We start from the raw sequence: 16,709 nt of genomic DNA on the forward strand, positions 1-16,709 counted from the left end.
CAAGAGATGCCTCCTTATATTGTGACAAGTCACCAGGTCACCCCTCCATACTGTGACATCATAGATGATGCTTCCAGCTGTTTGATAATATGGTGTATTTTTCAGCTTGCTACTTGGAAACAGGTCATTAGATTTAAACAAGTCATTGGTTTCTTGAACAAGCAATATCTTCCATTAATTGTTAATATATGAAATTTGTCAACTCACAGTAACAAAGGCTATAGATAAATGGACATTTCTACTGTTACATGATAGTTCAGCAGCTGCAAATGCAATACCCCAATTAATCATCTAAACCCTGCTGTTATAAATAAATATTGTAAAGTTCTAGGACTTGTTATTTAATTGCAATGATGAGGCAATTTATTTCCATTACATTTGATTAAGATGTCAGGGGTGATATCTTCAGCCTTAGGACAATTAAATTATGATGATTACTACACAGTATACCCCTGCTCTTTTATTATTCTAAATTATTTAACTTCCAGTTTGTTGAACACAATCAAACTGGTGTTCTCTTATAGTCATGAATTAAATGCCAGCTTGATGCTGGCAAGAGGTGGTCCTTGAGAGATATCCATGTGTCTGGTGCCTGAGATTACTTTCTGTGTCCAATAAAGCCCTTATCTCCAGAATGGAACTCACTAGTAGGGGAAGTACAGGGACCTACTCACAGAACAACCTATGAAAAAGGCAGGGAAGCAAAGTGGTATAATTAGGAGAGAATCTGCCTTACAGCAACCAAGTTTCAATGCTGATCTTCTAGGTTCTGTATATGGAGTTTGCACACCCTGCCTGCAACCCTGTGGCTTACTTCAAATGCTGCAATTCTCAGCACCCCGCCACATCCTAAAGTGTGTAGTAGGAAAACTTAATTAGCCACTGTAATGTACCCTAGAGTCAAAGTCAAAGTCAACTTTATTATCATATGCACAAGTAAATATATTCACTGGCTCAGTGAAAATAATACTTGTAGCAGCATCATAGGGACATAACATTAGAGACTAGAAAACATAAATTGTACAGTATCATGCAGGACAACACAAGTGAACAATGAAAAATTAAAATCCATCATACTGCAAAGCGGCGAAAGTGGCCTGAGTGTTCCTATACTGGATTAGCAATTAGGGTTATGTACTTTGGTTCAAGAAAGAATGTTTTTAACTGTTCATGAACCTATAGCTGTGCACCTTCAAGATCCTTTGCCTTCTATATTGAAAACTGTGAGGAGATGGCATGGCAGGAATAGTGGGAATGATTGATGTTAGATGCTTCCTTCTTGAGATACTACTGCTGGTGAGGAGTGATGTATTTGGCTGTCTGCTACTCTCTTCAGGTTCTTAAATATTCTCACTGGTTGCATCATAGTTGATGTTGCTGTGAAAGACCATGATGCCATCAGTCAGGACACTTCCAACATTACATTTATTGATGTTGGTTTTGCCAACCCTCCTTAACCTTCAAAGTAAGTAAAGATGCTGACGTGCTTCCCTATGATAACCACTAAGCCCAGGATGGTTCATCTGATATGCTAATTCCCATGACTTTAGAATTGCTGACACTCTCCACTGCCAGTCTATCAATGAAGACTAACCCATGTTTACCTTCTTTCCCCTTCTTGAAGTCAACAATAAGTTCTTCAGTTTTACTGACATTGAAAAAGCAGTTATTGTTGCAGTACAACTCAATCAAGTGCTGCCTAGATTTTGTGCCATGACTCATTACTACTTGTGATTGATCCAACAATAGTGGTATCATTGGTGAATTGTCCATGGTATTGAAATATTCATTTGAAAAGACAGTTTTGAATTAGATACCTCAAAGAAGAAAAATATACAATGACTTCAATGGTGGGAGGCAAAAGGCAGGAAATTACAGGCCAGTTTGTTTGACTTCAGTGGTTGGTAAGATGTTGGAGTCCATTATTAAGGAGGAGCTTTTTTGAGTTCTTGAAGGCACATGACAAAATAGGCCAAAGTCAGTTTGGTTTTTTTAAAAGGATATGTTGCCTGACTAATCTGTTAGAATTTTTTAAGAAAGTAATAGGCAGGATAGTCACTTGGATTTTCAGAAGGCCTTTGACAAGGTGCCATACATGAGTTTGCTAAATAAGATGAATGCCCCTGGTATTACAAGAAAGGTATTAGTATGGTTAGAAGATTGGCTGGATGTCAGGAGAAAAGATTGGGAAGAATTGTTTCTGATTGGCTGCTGGTGGCTAATGTTCGGGGTCGGTGTTGGGACTGCTTCTTTTGACATTATATGTTAATGACCTGGATCACAGAATCGTTGACTTTACAGCCAAGTTTGCAGATGATGCAAAGATAGATGGAAGGGCAGGTAGTGATGAGGAAGCAGGGAGTCAGCAGAAGGTGTTGGACAGGTTGGGAGAATGGACTAAAAAGTGGCAGATAGAATATGATATAGGGATGTGTATTGTCATATGCTTTGGTAGAAGGATGAAGGCATAGACTACTTTCCAAATGGGAAACAAATTCCAAAATCAGCAAAGCAAAGGAACACAGTCCTCATGCAAGATTCTTCAAAGGTTAACTTGCAGCTTGAGCAATTGGTAAGGAAGGCATTGCAATGTTATCATTTATTTCAAGAGGACTGGAATATAAAGGCAAGGATGTAATGCAGAAGCTTTATTAGGCATTGTTCAGACAGCACTAGGAGTACTGTGAGCAGTTTTGGGTCCCTTATCTAACAAAGGGCATACTGGCATTGGAGAGGGTCTAGAGGAAGTTCACAAGAATGATTCCAGACATGAAAGGCTTAACATATGAGGAGCGTTTGATAGCACTGCACTTGTACTCACTGGAACTTAGAAGAATGGGGAGGCCAAATCATTCTTTATATTTAAAGCGGATGTGGCTAGGTTCTTGATTAGTAAGGGCTAGTAAAGGTTGATTAGTAAAGGTTAGGGGGAGAAGGCAGGGGAATGGGATGTAGAGAGATAATAATTCATCCATGGTTGAATGGTGGAGCAGACTCAATGAGCCAAATGGCCTAATTCTGTTCCAATACCTTAAGCTTTCCGTGGTAGTAAATTACACAAATTCACCACCATCTGTTTAAGGAAACTTCTCTGCATTCTATTTTAAATGGATGCCCCTCTATCCTGAGGTTGCGCCCGCTTGTCCTAGACTCACCCACTATGGGGAGCAACCTTTCCACATCTACAGTATCTAAGCTTTACAGCATTTGAAAGATTTCAATGAGATCCTCCGCATCCTTCTAAATTCCAGTGAACACAGGCTCAAGGCTATCAAATGTTCCTCATATAATAACCCTTTCATTCCCGGAACCACCATTGCAGACCTCCTCTGAAGTCTCTGCAAAGCCAGCACATCTTCTCTTAGATCTGGAGCCCAAAACTGTTCACAATACTCAAGTTGAAGCCTCACCAGTGCCTTATAAAGCCTCAGCATCACATCCCTGCTCTTGTATATGAGACCTCTTGAAATGAATGCTAGCATTGCACTTGACTTCTTCACCACTGACTCATCCAGCAAGTTAACCATTATGGTGTTCTGCACAAGGACTCCCAAGTCCCTTTGGATACCAGATTTTTGGATTTTCTCCTCATTTAGAAAATAGTCTGCACATTTATTTCTTCTACCGAAGTGCATGACCATGTATTTTCCAACACTGTATTTCATTTGTCACTTACATACCCATTCTACTAATCTGTCTAAGTCCTTCAGCAGCCTTCCTATTTCCTCAACACTACCTGCCCCTCCATAAATCTTCGTATCATCTGCAAACTTGATAACAAAACCATCTATAACATCATCTAAATCATTAATATACAACATAAAAAGAAGCAGTCCCCACACCGACCCATGTGGAACACCACTAGTCACTGGCCGCCAACCACACAAGGATCCTTTAATTCCCATTCAGTGCCTCCTAGCAATCAGCCAATGCTCTAATCATGCTAGTAACTTTCCTATACTAGCATGGGATCTTAAATTGGTAAGCAGCCTGATGTGTGGCACTTTGTCAAGTGCCTTCTGAAAATCCAAATATACAACATCCACTGTATCTCCTATGTCTATCCTACTTGTAGTATCCTTTAGGAATTCCAACAGGTTCATCAAGCAAGATTTTTCTTTAAGGAAACCATGTTGACTTTGTCCTGTGTCATCAAGTTCTCCATCACCTCAACCTTAACAATTGACTCTGACATCCTCCCAACCACTGAGATCAGGCTAACTGAGTTATAATTTCCTTTCTGCTACCTCCCTCCTTTCTGAAAGGGTGGAGCAACATTTGCAATTTTCTACTCCTCCAGAACCATGCCAGAGTGCAACGATTCTTGAAAGATAATTTCTAATGACTCCACAATCTCTACCACTACCTCTTTCAGACCCTAGGGTGCGGTTCCCCTAGTCTGTGTGACTTATGTACCAATAGGTGTTTTAGCTTTCTGAGCACCTTCTCCCTTGTAAGAGTAATTGCACTCACTTCTCTTCCCTCACTCGCTTCAATGCCTGGCACACTGCTGGTATCTTCCACAAAAAAGACTGATGCAAAATACTTAGTTAGTTCATCTGCCACCTCTTTGTCCCCCATTATAATTTCTCTGGCCTCATTTTCTAGTGGTCCTATATGCACTCTCATCTCTCTTTTATTTTTTTATATACTTGAAAAAGCTTTTTCTATGTACCTTGTTATTGTTTGCTAGCTTGCTTTCATATTTCATCTTTTATCTCCTAATGATTCTTTTAGTTGCTTTCTGTAGGTTTTTAAAAGCTTCCCAATTCTCTATCTTCCCGTTAATTTTTGGTTTTGTTTTTACGTTAGCTTTAACTTGCTTTAATATCCACCATTGTGCTATTTTGCCATTTGAGTATTTCTTTTTATTTGGAATATATCTATCCTGTACCTTTCTCATTATTCCCAGATTTTCAAGAAATTGCTGCTCTGCTATCATCCCAGCCAGCATCTCCTTCCAATTTACTTTGGCCAATTCCTCTCTCATGCCACTGTAATTTCCATTACTTGACTGAAACACTGCTACATCAGACTTTACTTTCTCCCTATCAAATTTCAAGTTGAACTCATCGTATTGCGATCACTCTCTCCTAAGGGTTCTCTTAACTTAAGTTCTCTCATCACCTCTTGTTCATTACATAACACCCAGTCGAGTATAACTAATCCCTAAAAGACTCAATGACAAACTGCTCTAAAAAGTCATCTCATGGGCATTCAACAAATCCATTCTTTCAATCCATTACCAACCTTATTCTCCCAATCTACCTGCATGCTAAAATTGCCCATGACTATCATAACATTGCCCTTATGACATACCTTTTCTATTTCCCATTGTAATCAGAGTTCACATCCAAGCTTCTGGAGGCTTATATATAACTGCCATCAGGGTCCTTTTATCCTTGTAGTTTCTTTACTTAACTCACAAGAATTCAACATCTTCCAATCCTATGTCACATCTTCCTAATGACATGATGCAATTCTTTACCAACAGAGCCATACCACCCCATCTGCCTACCTTCCTAACCCTCCAATAGAATGTGTAACCTTAGACATTCAGCTCTCAACTACAATTATCCTTCAACCTTGATCCAGTTATGGTCACAACATCATCCCTGATAATTTGTAAAAGTGCAAGTAGATTTTCCACCTTGATATACTCCATGAGTCAAGATATAATACTTTGAGTACTGTATTTGCTCCCTTTTTTGATTCTGCAGCCATAATGCACTGATACTCACCTGCTGTTGCTATTTTGTCCTCTCATTTGCCTGCAATGATATCTTTTCTTTATCCTGAAAGTCTGGCTGCATGAGATCTTTGTTTTTTTACCATCCATCCTAAACTGAGTCCCTTCATTCCAGTTCCCATCCCCCTGCCAAATTAGTTTAAGCCCTCCCCAACAGGTCTAACAAACCTGCCGATGAAAATATCGTTGTCCCTCGAGTTCAGGTGCAACCTATCCTTTTATAAAGGTCATACCTACACCAGAAGAGATCTGAATGACCCAAGATCCTGAAACTCTGTCCCCTACATCAGCTTCTCAGTCACATACTGTACCAGCAATTATGGTTGAAATGACAATAAAAGTGACTTGACTTGACTTGACATATTTATCTGCCAAATCATCTTCTTTCTACCCTCACTGACACAGGTATCAATCCAGAAATCACTGGAGATCCCGCTTCTCAGTACTCTGCCAAGCTCTCTAAATTCTCTCTTTAGATCCTCTTTGCTTTTCCTTCCTATGTCATTGGTACCAATATGTACCAAGTCATCTGGCTGTTCTACCTCCCATTCCAAAAGGCTATGCAAAAAGAAATGTCCAAATTATTTAATATCATGTATGCCTTTAGAATGTCACTTGTTATTTGATTCCTCTCAAGACTGAACAACTTCCCCATTTCTAAACTTTGCATGTAATTTAATTCTCCAAAATTGTATTCTAAAGCAATACTGGGTGCAGTTCTAGTGTTTTATATTCCTGTTGCTAGGCAGTGAGTCATCGAATGAAGCTTCTAATTTGAAGGTGACTATTCATCCAAGAGCCATCTTCTGAATCTAGTTTTGTGATCCTTACCTTCCCAGTAGACACTGTATTGTTTGAATGCTGGACTTTATAAATCTACATTATGTTAGTAGGTATTCTGGAGTAATGTGAATATAGCAGATATTAATTCAAAGAAGAGATAGTCTTCAGTTCTAAATGTGGATTGTAAATTACAAGCAGTAAATTGAAGTTAAAAGCATGTCGTGGAGCACAGACTAAGGGATACACTTTGCAAAATGATGTATTTGAGATGTTGTCCTGTGGGGCATACCTTAATCCAATTGCTGAAAGTCATTTCCATTGTGGTTGGTTAGCAGCTGCTTTTCCCATTGGATAACTGCCTGGTTTGAAATATCCTGAGTCTATAAAATAGCATGTGGAAGGGTCTTGTTCTCTTCTTCCTTTGTTTAATAAGTGACCATTGGGAAGATGAGCTCTGTATGCACTTTTAACCAAGCATCTTTGTTGAATATACATATGTCTGTTGAGTATTCGGGCTTTGTAGAGTCTGCAGCATAGGGAATATGAATACTTGGTTGATTTTTTACTGTTTATAAATAAATGATTAATATACCTATTTGTGTGCTGCAAGCAGAATGCGGCCTTTTGAGAAGAAATGCAGTTCTTTAAGGGGTTATTTAAAAGAGAGGACTTTCAGTATGAGCTCCAGGGTGGACACATAATAGTGCAGGCTTTGGAAGTCTCATTAATGTACTGACTGGTTATGGGACGCCAGTAAATTGGTCATATCAGTTATATTTCACCGGCGTTGAAATGGGACATCACGTTGTTTCTATACTTAAAACATTGGGTTTTCCCAGGAGGAAAGATAGCTGCCAGGATGATTTCTGTTTGCAACATTTGTAAGACATCACTATAAAACGATAGTGAGACTTAAGAATAAATTGGAAGACCTCAGTCAGCACTGTATAATTCTGAGTGAATCACTATTGATGGTTCAGAGAAGGGTTACAAAGTAAGAAGATATGAATGTACAGATAGCCTGTCGGCTAATAGAAGTACAAAATTTAGAGGCAGCTTCAAGGGGCAATTGGGAACCTAATCCCATAAAGGTTTGAGTCATGTTGAGACAGGGCAATGATCCTACTGTGAGGCTGGGAGATGGGAATATCTGGCTGGATAATGAATATGAAAGAGAGAGCAAGTAGTGTGGACCCCTTGGCTTAATCCTTGAGATGATCTCCCCTCCCTTGTGTGTCTGAAACACAGGCCAGTGATTACATGTTCCTACACCCACTATGGGGAGGGGGCATTGGCCTGCAGCTTCTTCCTCTCAAGAAGGGGAGGGGAGGAGGCTGAGGAATGTGCTGGGGATGGTGCAATGGACACCTTCAAAACAACAGAGCTCAAAGAATTCTCCGCTAAGGAAATTGCAGTTTTAGGAAATAGATACAGACAAAAGGCTGGGGCATTTTTGGCTACATCGTTATTGAAGATCTGGGCTAAGGGGAATACCAGAGTGAGCTTATCTAATGAGAGATGGGTGCCTTATGGAGCCTATCATCCCAACATGCCTTATGGAGCCTATCATCCCAACACCCTGAGAATACTGCTTGCTTCCCTTGAGCATAATGAATCACTATGGATTTGGGAATAGCAACAGTTAAACTTTGGTATTCCACTCTTACTGAGTGGAATTTAAAACTCTAAATGGAATAGAGCGTAGTAGAGGAAGATACCAAAGTTCTATGCCAGTGGGTTCTGATCACAGAAATATACTATGATAGTGGTATCCCACAGAGGTTATTGAATAAATTTCTGGAAAGGTGGAACACATGTTTACGGAGGCAGTTTATCCAATTAAAGGGGTAGTGCTGTCTGTAATAGCACCATTAGTTGGTCATCCTGTAGGTACAGCAATTCAATTATTACAATGTTTAGAGTATGCAGAAGAGGGTACGTGTAGCCAAGTACAGATATGAGATAAGCAGATGAGAAGTGGGGGATTCTGAAGTCCCATAAAGAAATGCTTTTGGCATTGCTTAAAGTTGGGGTTCCAGAGGAGCAGATCAATGGGGTTCCAACCCCCTTCCTCTATGCAATGTGGAAGTGCTGACAGGAGGAGCAAAAGAAGAAACTGTTAAGGGGGAAGAGTCATTCTTCTAGTCCTCTGCAGATTAGGGTTCTTTTTGTCCTCTGCCAAAATCTTTGCATTCCATTCAGGGTTCACTGCAAAGGATATCAGCTAACAATTGCCAGCAATGGGTGGTTAGTACATTTGGGCCCCATTCTTGTAGGGAGGGAGTCATTCAACTTGCATCCATCTTCCCTGTAAATAGAGTGAATGATTTGAATGTGGAGAAATGTGAGGTGTGGCCACATGAGTTAGTTTGCTTGTGTGTGTGTGTGGCCTTTAAGAGACTCTGTGAATGTGTTGGGTCCTGCCCAATTGCTTTTTCCTTACCAGTTGTTCTCTAATAACTGCTGCTGCTCTGAGAAATTAACTGTCTGCTTTAAGTTTTTGCAGTTCCATAGGAAGATTTAAAGAAGAGTACAACCCAGGCTTTGTGATTTGTGTTTTGTGTTTTAATCTGTTAAATGTTTATTGTGCCTTAATCTGCCACTTTATTACTTACTTTGCCATGGTTTTTGTAATTGGTTTTAGGGATGACTCATTTTTCATGGTGGCCATATGAATTTTGAGTTGAAATTTGATCAAAATTTGGGCAACTTTATTCTGGGTATGATATGCCTACATTTCACATGGAATTGAGCAATTGGGAAGCAATTCATGTAGCTCTATTATTTTGTGTTTTCTAAATGCCCAGTGATCAGGAGCCAGTGCATTTGTATCAAGCTGCCTTACAGAATGGCAAGGTGGTGGATGCTAATTTGTGGTGGGATATGCTGTTATATATTCCTGTGGATGGTATTTGAGTTTCCACACTGGACCAATGTGTCAGATTGCTGAATTTGTATGAAGACTCCTTACTACATCACAGAAAGGATGCCACTGATATTGATCCCCTTAATAACAAAACAAGACTGTTAGAGGAAACTATGTGGCTTCTTGGGTTTTGGCTTTCTGTTTTCAGGGAGCTGGGAAGGAGTAATCTATTTCAGCCAACCTCAATACAGAGTATGGTAACAGCCTTAAGGAACTTGAGCCTCAATAGTCCTAGTGGAGTAAGTGCTTTAAGGGCTGGTACTTCTCTATGTACCATTTATATAATTGTAAAGTCTTGAGTCTTAGTGATTTCCCCACATGACAGAGTGTTGGTGTAGGTGGTATGTTGAGTACAGGTACAAAGTGAAAGGTGAATGGCAAGTGTGAGCAGGAACACAAACCTGGGACAGTTGTGTCTTTGTCAAATGGTGTTGTGAAGCTGGCCACTTGTTGCATGCAGAATGGACTTAATGGATACGCAGTTCCTAGGTCTACCTACCCACTGTTTCCACAGGGTGGGCAGTTGATTTGGGGTGCTGTATGTATGCCACCTCAGAGCCTTGGATGAGCAATTTCTCAATGCTGGTCCGTAAGGGGGCTTTTACAAAGGAAGGGCATTTGAATGATAGCCTTTCTCAGCATTGTACAGCCAGACTCTTTCAGGAACCAGTGCCTTGGATTACATGCTCACAAAGGAAGGAGGCACCTGCATACTATTGGTTAAAGATGCTGCACCTACATTCCTGACAGGTTGGTGAACATCACTCACCTGGTTGATCGGATCTCAGTCAGTGTATAAAATTAAGTGAGGGACCAGCTCATTGGCTATTAAATTCCAGGGTGGAGCTGGTGGCCTTTTGCAGCACAGAGAAGCTGGTGGACTATATTTGTACACTGGGAGGTGATTGGGTTTACAGTACTGGTTATTCTACTCATGATCTATGTATAACTTCGTTGGGAGATCATAAGAGTCACACTAGTTTGAGGGTTGGATCATCACGAATGCAACTTTCGAAGGGTGGCACGTCCTGTGGGGACGTATCTTATTCTGATTGTTGAAAGTTGTGATTGGTTAGTTTAGAAGCTACTGCTGCTTTTCCCATTGGATAACTGCCTGGTGTCCAGTTTCAAATATCCTGGGTGTATAAAATAGCACGTGGAAGGGGCTTGCTCTCCATTTCCTTTGTTTAATACATGACCATTGGGAAGGTGAGCTCCATGCACATTCTTAACTAAACATGTTTGTTGAATGTATGTGTGTGTGTTCTTCTTCATCAATCTTTTTATTAATTAAAAAACAGTACCTAGATATAGACAAGAGGAGAATTATCTCAAATACTTATATCGATAACAGTTCATATAAAAGGTAAAATAAACATTATTGAGATCATACATTATATTTATCTAATAGTATATAATTAAAAAAAGATAATTGATTCTTCTCTTCCATGAAAAGAAAAAAGATAAAGAAACTTTTATAACTTTTATGTACATTAAAGAAAACCACTAAATGAAAAAAAAGAAATGAGGGGAAAAAAAGAACTGGGCAGCTCCTACTGAGAGTAAAAGCAAGAGAAAAGAGAAACTTTCTGACTAAATCCAACATTTCAAGTAAGTGGAAGAGCAATGGATCACATCATATGAAAATATTGAATAAAAGGTCACCAGGTTTCTTCAAATTTAAAAGATGTATCAAATGTCCGACTTCTTATTTTCTCCAAACTTAGACAGGACATAATGGAGGTAAGCCAATAAAAAGAAATAGTAGGTGGATTAGAGTCCTTCCATTTAAGCAAAATGGCTCTCCTTGCCAATAAAGTTGTAAAAGCTATCATCTGTTGAGTGGAAACAGGAATATATCCTGCTTCCAGAGGAGTGATCCCAAAAATTGCAGTAAGTAAATTTGGTTGTAGGTTCAAATTCAAGAACTCTGATAAAGTTTTAAAGATATCTTTCCAAAAATGTTCTATCTTGATAGAAGACCAAAACATATGTGTTAAAGTAGCCACTTCAATATTACATCTGTTGCAAATAGGATTAATATTGGAAAAGATACAGGCCAATTTATCCTTTGATGTATGCACCTGATGTACTACCTTGAATTGTATCAAAGAATGACAGGCACAAATAGATGAAATATTTACCAAATGAAAAATATTGTCAATAGGGGATTGTATAAGACTAAAAAAGTTATTATTCCTTTAGTTTTCCAAATTAAAAAGGTCTGACTGGAAATTGATAGTTTAAAACAATAATTAAGGCAGATTTTACTAGAAAGAACAGTTATTAAACTCAAAGAATCTGTGAAACTGAAACCAAATCCTTAATGTATGTTTAATAATGGAATTGAGGTCTCGACTACCAGTCTTAGAAAGCAAATGTGTGTATGTTGAATATTCAGCTTTGTAGTGTCTGTAACTGGGGGAACATAAATATTTTCTTGATTTTTTTGTCCTGTTTGTAAATAAATGATTAATATATCTATTCACAGAGAGTGCTTTCTGTATCACTCATGAACCTGATTGAATATTACAGATATTCATTCATACATTAGCCACATATTAGGACAATGGGGTTGTGTTAAATGGCTTGCATGAAACCTAGCAACTTGCCTAAATTATTTGAACAATTGTGCCCAGAGTTCAAGCTAGGAGACCACTTTAACATATCAAATATAGTTACAGGAATAGTTGCAATCAATAGCTAATCTATTGTGTACTCAAAGAGCCAGCTTGCATTGATACTAATCTTGCACGTCTGGCTCTCTGTCTTCAGAAGCTTTTAGAAAATATGTTAATTAGTTTGTCCCAGCAGGGTTGTTTGAATTTTCAGAGGTATCTTCACCATAGATATGTAATTGAAAGGAAGTATTGTCAGCACAAAATATTGAGGCAAGCAACATTATTGTAACTACTGAAATTGTATTAAATCACCTACTGTTACAGTACTATGCAAAAGTCTTTGGCACACATACATAGCTAGAATGCGTAAGAATTTTGTACAGTACTGAGGTAACTTTGTGTATCATACTGCAATACTGCTTCTACTGCAAAAAAAACCTAATGACATTTGTGAGTGATGATAAACCTGCTTCTGATACGAGTCTTTGTTGTGGACTGAGAGCGAGAAGGAGGCAGGGAGAGAAGAATCATGGTTGGGAAAAGGGGAAGAGAGAAGGCAGAGAGCAGGAAGCATCAGAGTGACATTATGTAATGATCAATAAACCAATTGGTTGGAATCAAATGACTTTGTCTGGTGACTCAGGGTTGGGTGTGTCTGCAACCCCAGACCCCTCTCCTCTGCCATTTCCCACAACCCTCCTGCCAGATTTAGAAACTTGCTCTCCACTCTTTGTTGACAAATACTGTACTATGCAAAAGTCTTAGGCTCCCTAGCTATATATAGGTGCCTAAGATGTACTTCAGAATTTTGAAGACTCCAGAAGAATGTCTACTTATTGTGATGAATAAAGACTTCTAAGTCATGAGCCTCAGCGTCTCACCAGTGACTTTGATCACAGTCACAACATTTGGGGATTTGTCTGAGATTTGTTTGTGACCTAACAACCTCAGCAGTCTGAGGGACCCATATTTTTACGAGTAACTTAAATCTATTCAGGCTAACAACCATGGGATCATAAAATATCATAGAATACAGTGGAGAGCTGAAATTGTAAATATAAAGAATAGTATGTCTGTGCACGTATGTTTGTGTAAGAGACCAGAGATTTTTGGGTAGTTTGGTGAGACATGGCCAGTAGTAGCAGAAGGTGGTTACTGACGATTCTGAACACCAGAGGGGTGCACGCAAACTCATTCAGGATGCTGCATAGTGGCATACTTGTTCATGAGCTTTTAGGGTAACAGACTTTTATATGAAAGGGAATACAACAAGTATCATCATTATGTTTTCTAACTTCAAAAAAATTAAATTAATTAAAAGGAAAAACCAGAAAGCCAGAAATATGAGTCTAACTCCATTCTTTTCCTAAAGCAGTCTGAGCACGTATCACATCGTAGCGTCGTGATATATGCAATTCATGTATTTTTACATATGACCATAAATGATTATATAAATGATAAGGAATGTTTAATCAAATATATTTATAAGATTACTCAAATATTACTGAAATATTAAATGCACAACTATCATGAGTTCAGCAGCACCAAAGTGGAAAATTGCTGAGTACATGATCATTGGGTTTAGGTTTGTACTGTTTAATTTTTATTCATCCCTTATCTTTTGCTTAATATGGGAATTAGTATGGAAATAACAGAGGGAGAGGCTCTACCCAGGTATGTGTGCTGGGATAGCACCTATTGAGATCAGACAATAGCAGTTTGAGAATTCTGATTACCCCAGTCAGTCTTTGACACTGACGGCCTCCATCCATAAGCCCTTCACTCCCAGGGAGAAGCACACTGTTTTATCAGAGCTGCTTAAAGTCATTTGTCACAATTCAGAATTCTAGCTCAAATTTGAAGAAATAATTGAATTCACCAATGCACCTCAAAGATATACAGATGTTGGCAAAAGTGAAATGCTAATGGAATATGTGGACAAGTTAGGCCAGGGAGATCAGGATGGAGAATGAGTGGGGATGCCAGTTACAAGGAGAGATCACTTCTTTAAGGGGGAAATGAGGCAGTGACTTGGGGAAAGTGAGAGTAATCAGGGAACAATAATGTCAATGGTTCAGAGAGATGATGAGCCTGTCATGATTATGCAGAATGTAAATATCAAGCATGTGAGAAATAGTCAGGGTTGGACAATCCAAGGAAGGATGATCCAGTCTTCCTGAAAATGCTAAAGAAAGACTACCAGAAAGTTTTAGATTTGGGGATAGCAGTGGGATAGACCTTCTGCAAGATAGTATCATGGTCTGGGAGATAGAACAGAGAAGTGGGAAGAGAAGTCATAAAGTAGCTGTAGTGGATGGAGCTGCTGTGAGGACACTAAGATCTTGTTTTGTGTGCCAACAACTGCAACATGTAGCAAGGGACTGTCTGAATAGAGACAGAAGGGTAAAGGAGATGGCATGTTACAGCTGTGGCTTACCTACTCATTGGTGGAGGCTGTCTGAAAATGGGAGGGTCACCCACCAAAATTGGCAGATACGTCAGCAGCCTTCTGTCCTATTTGATTGCCAACCAGATTATAGAACTGATGAGGACAGCATCCAGAAGAGACAAATGGTTGACAGTAGCATCACCCAAGGATGTATAAAAGTTTATTGGTGGGCCAGCAATGTAAAATATAAAATGTGATTGGACATAAGGTCATCAATGTCAAAACCTCTGCCTACAACTGGAGAGACGATTTACATTACCAGTGCAAGGGGTGAAACAATGAGAGCAGAGGCTAGTCATTTTCAGGTACTTGAGTCTGAGAGACTGCAGCTTCCTGTGTATTTTTGGTAGTATTCAAGCAATGAAGGTACCATCCTGGGGATAGAATCACTAAACTAAGACAAACACTATTATAGATTAAGGAAAGGGAAAAATAACATGACAAGTTAAGGACAGCAGACACGTGTTATCCCCAGAGCAGCTAACATGGCCCACAAAGAGACAGCAGCTCCAAACAAGGAAGGGAGACAGGATATTGTGTGCTAATCTTGTCAGGAGGTCCCAAGATCAAACACAGGCAAGAACTGTTAGAAACAGTGCAGCTATCTGCAAAGTGGCAGCAGGTAAAGGCACACCAGAAAGGGGAGAAAAAAGAGCAGAAAGGGAATGAGTGTGCAGATTATGGGGCAAAGAGGAAAATGGACCACAAATCAAGTATAGAGGAATAAACTGCTGGAACCAGTTTAGTAAAATCATACAGAGGCGTAAAGGACCATTGTAACCAGATGAACACATTGGGAGACTGAGCAAAACAACAGCAGCAGACCATTCACTGGAGAAATTCTGATGGACTTAATATCATCTTCCCACAGCTGGGTGATCAAGCTACGGTATGGGAGCTTCCTGAAAAGGCAGGGTGCTCTCCCAGGCGGAAAGGATGATGGGAGCTGCTTCTGACCTTGACCTGGTAATTTAGCTACTGAAAACACTGGATTCAGTTTAAGCAGTATGTTTCACTTTCTTGTCACCCTCACAAACAGAACAAGGGGACAAGTCTTCGCAATAACAACATTAGAGTGAATCTAAGTGATGAACACCAGCCTGCTGCATCACATCTGACAAAACCTAATGAGAGAGGATGGAATGCAAATGAAGACAGAGACATCATGTCAGCAAACCCTGAATAAATCATTAAATTATAATGGTGACTATAATTAAGGCTAGTTCTGAGGGGTAAGTGATTAGTTGCATAGATTAGAGTAGAAAGATATTGGCAAAATAGATGGGAAAGGATCCGAGTTATGGCAGAGTCGCCAAGTTCCTAGGTTTGACTGAGGAAGAGAAGTTGTACATAGCATCTGAAGACGGCCATCCCGGTCTGAATGGGGAATGGACAGAAATCAGCAAGTCCCTTTCAATCATAAGCAAGAGAAAATCTGCAGATGCTGGAAATCCAAGCAACACACGGAAAATGCTGGAGGAACTCAGCAGGCCAGGCATAGAAAAGAGTACAGCTGACGTTTCAGGTCAAGATCCTTCATCAGGACTGGAGAAAGAAAGATAAGGTGTAGATTTAAAAGTGGTGGGGGGGAGGGAGAGAGAACTCACAAGGTGATAGGTGAAACCTGAAGGGAGAGGAATGTACTGGGAAGTTGATTGGTGATAGAGGTACCAGGCTGGAGAAAGGGAAGTCTGATAGAAGAGGACAGAAGGCCATGGAAGAAAGAAAAGGGGGCAGGACCACCAGAGGGAGGTGATGAGCAGGCAAGGAGATAAAGTGAGAGAGGGAAAAGGGGATGGGGAATGGTGAAGGGGGGAAGGGCATATCAATGGTTGGGTCAGCAACTGAATGGACAGTCCATGAGGTGTTGCCACTGGGGCAATGTCCTTGCAGCCATTCTAAAGAGACCACCCCAAACCTTCCTGTAGATCAATCAAAGGGATTGAATGAGAGTATTGTCAGGTTTTACTGACAATCTTCCATCATGGCATGGAATGGGAAATGTTGCCTGTGAACCTGAAACAAAGTTACCTTGTTGGTACCCCTGTGCACAGTTATTACTGAAAGCTGCTGCAGAGCTGTAACTATCACGTACTGAAGGGGTGAAGATAGGGATATATAAATCGCAATGGGTCAACAAAGGAGGTAACAAGGCTATGAATGGCAATACTGCATTTTAAA

The sequence above is a fragment of the Hypanus sabinus genome, chromosome 18, assembly GCF_030144855.1.
Source record: "Hypanus sabinus isolate sHypSab1 chromosome 18, sHypSab1.hap1, whole genome shotgun sequence".
NCBI lineage: Eukaryota > Metazoa > Chordata > Chondrichthyes > Myliobatiformes > Dasyatidae > Hypanus > Hypanus sabinus.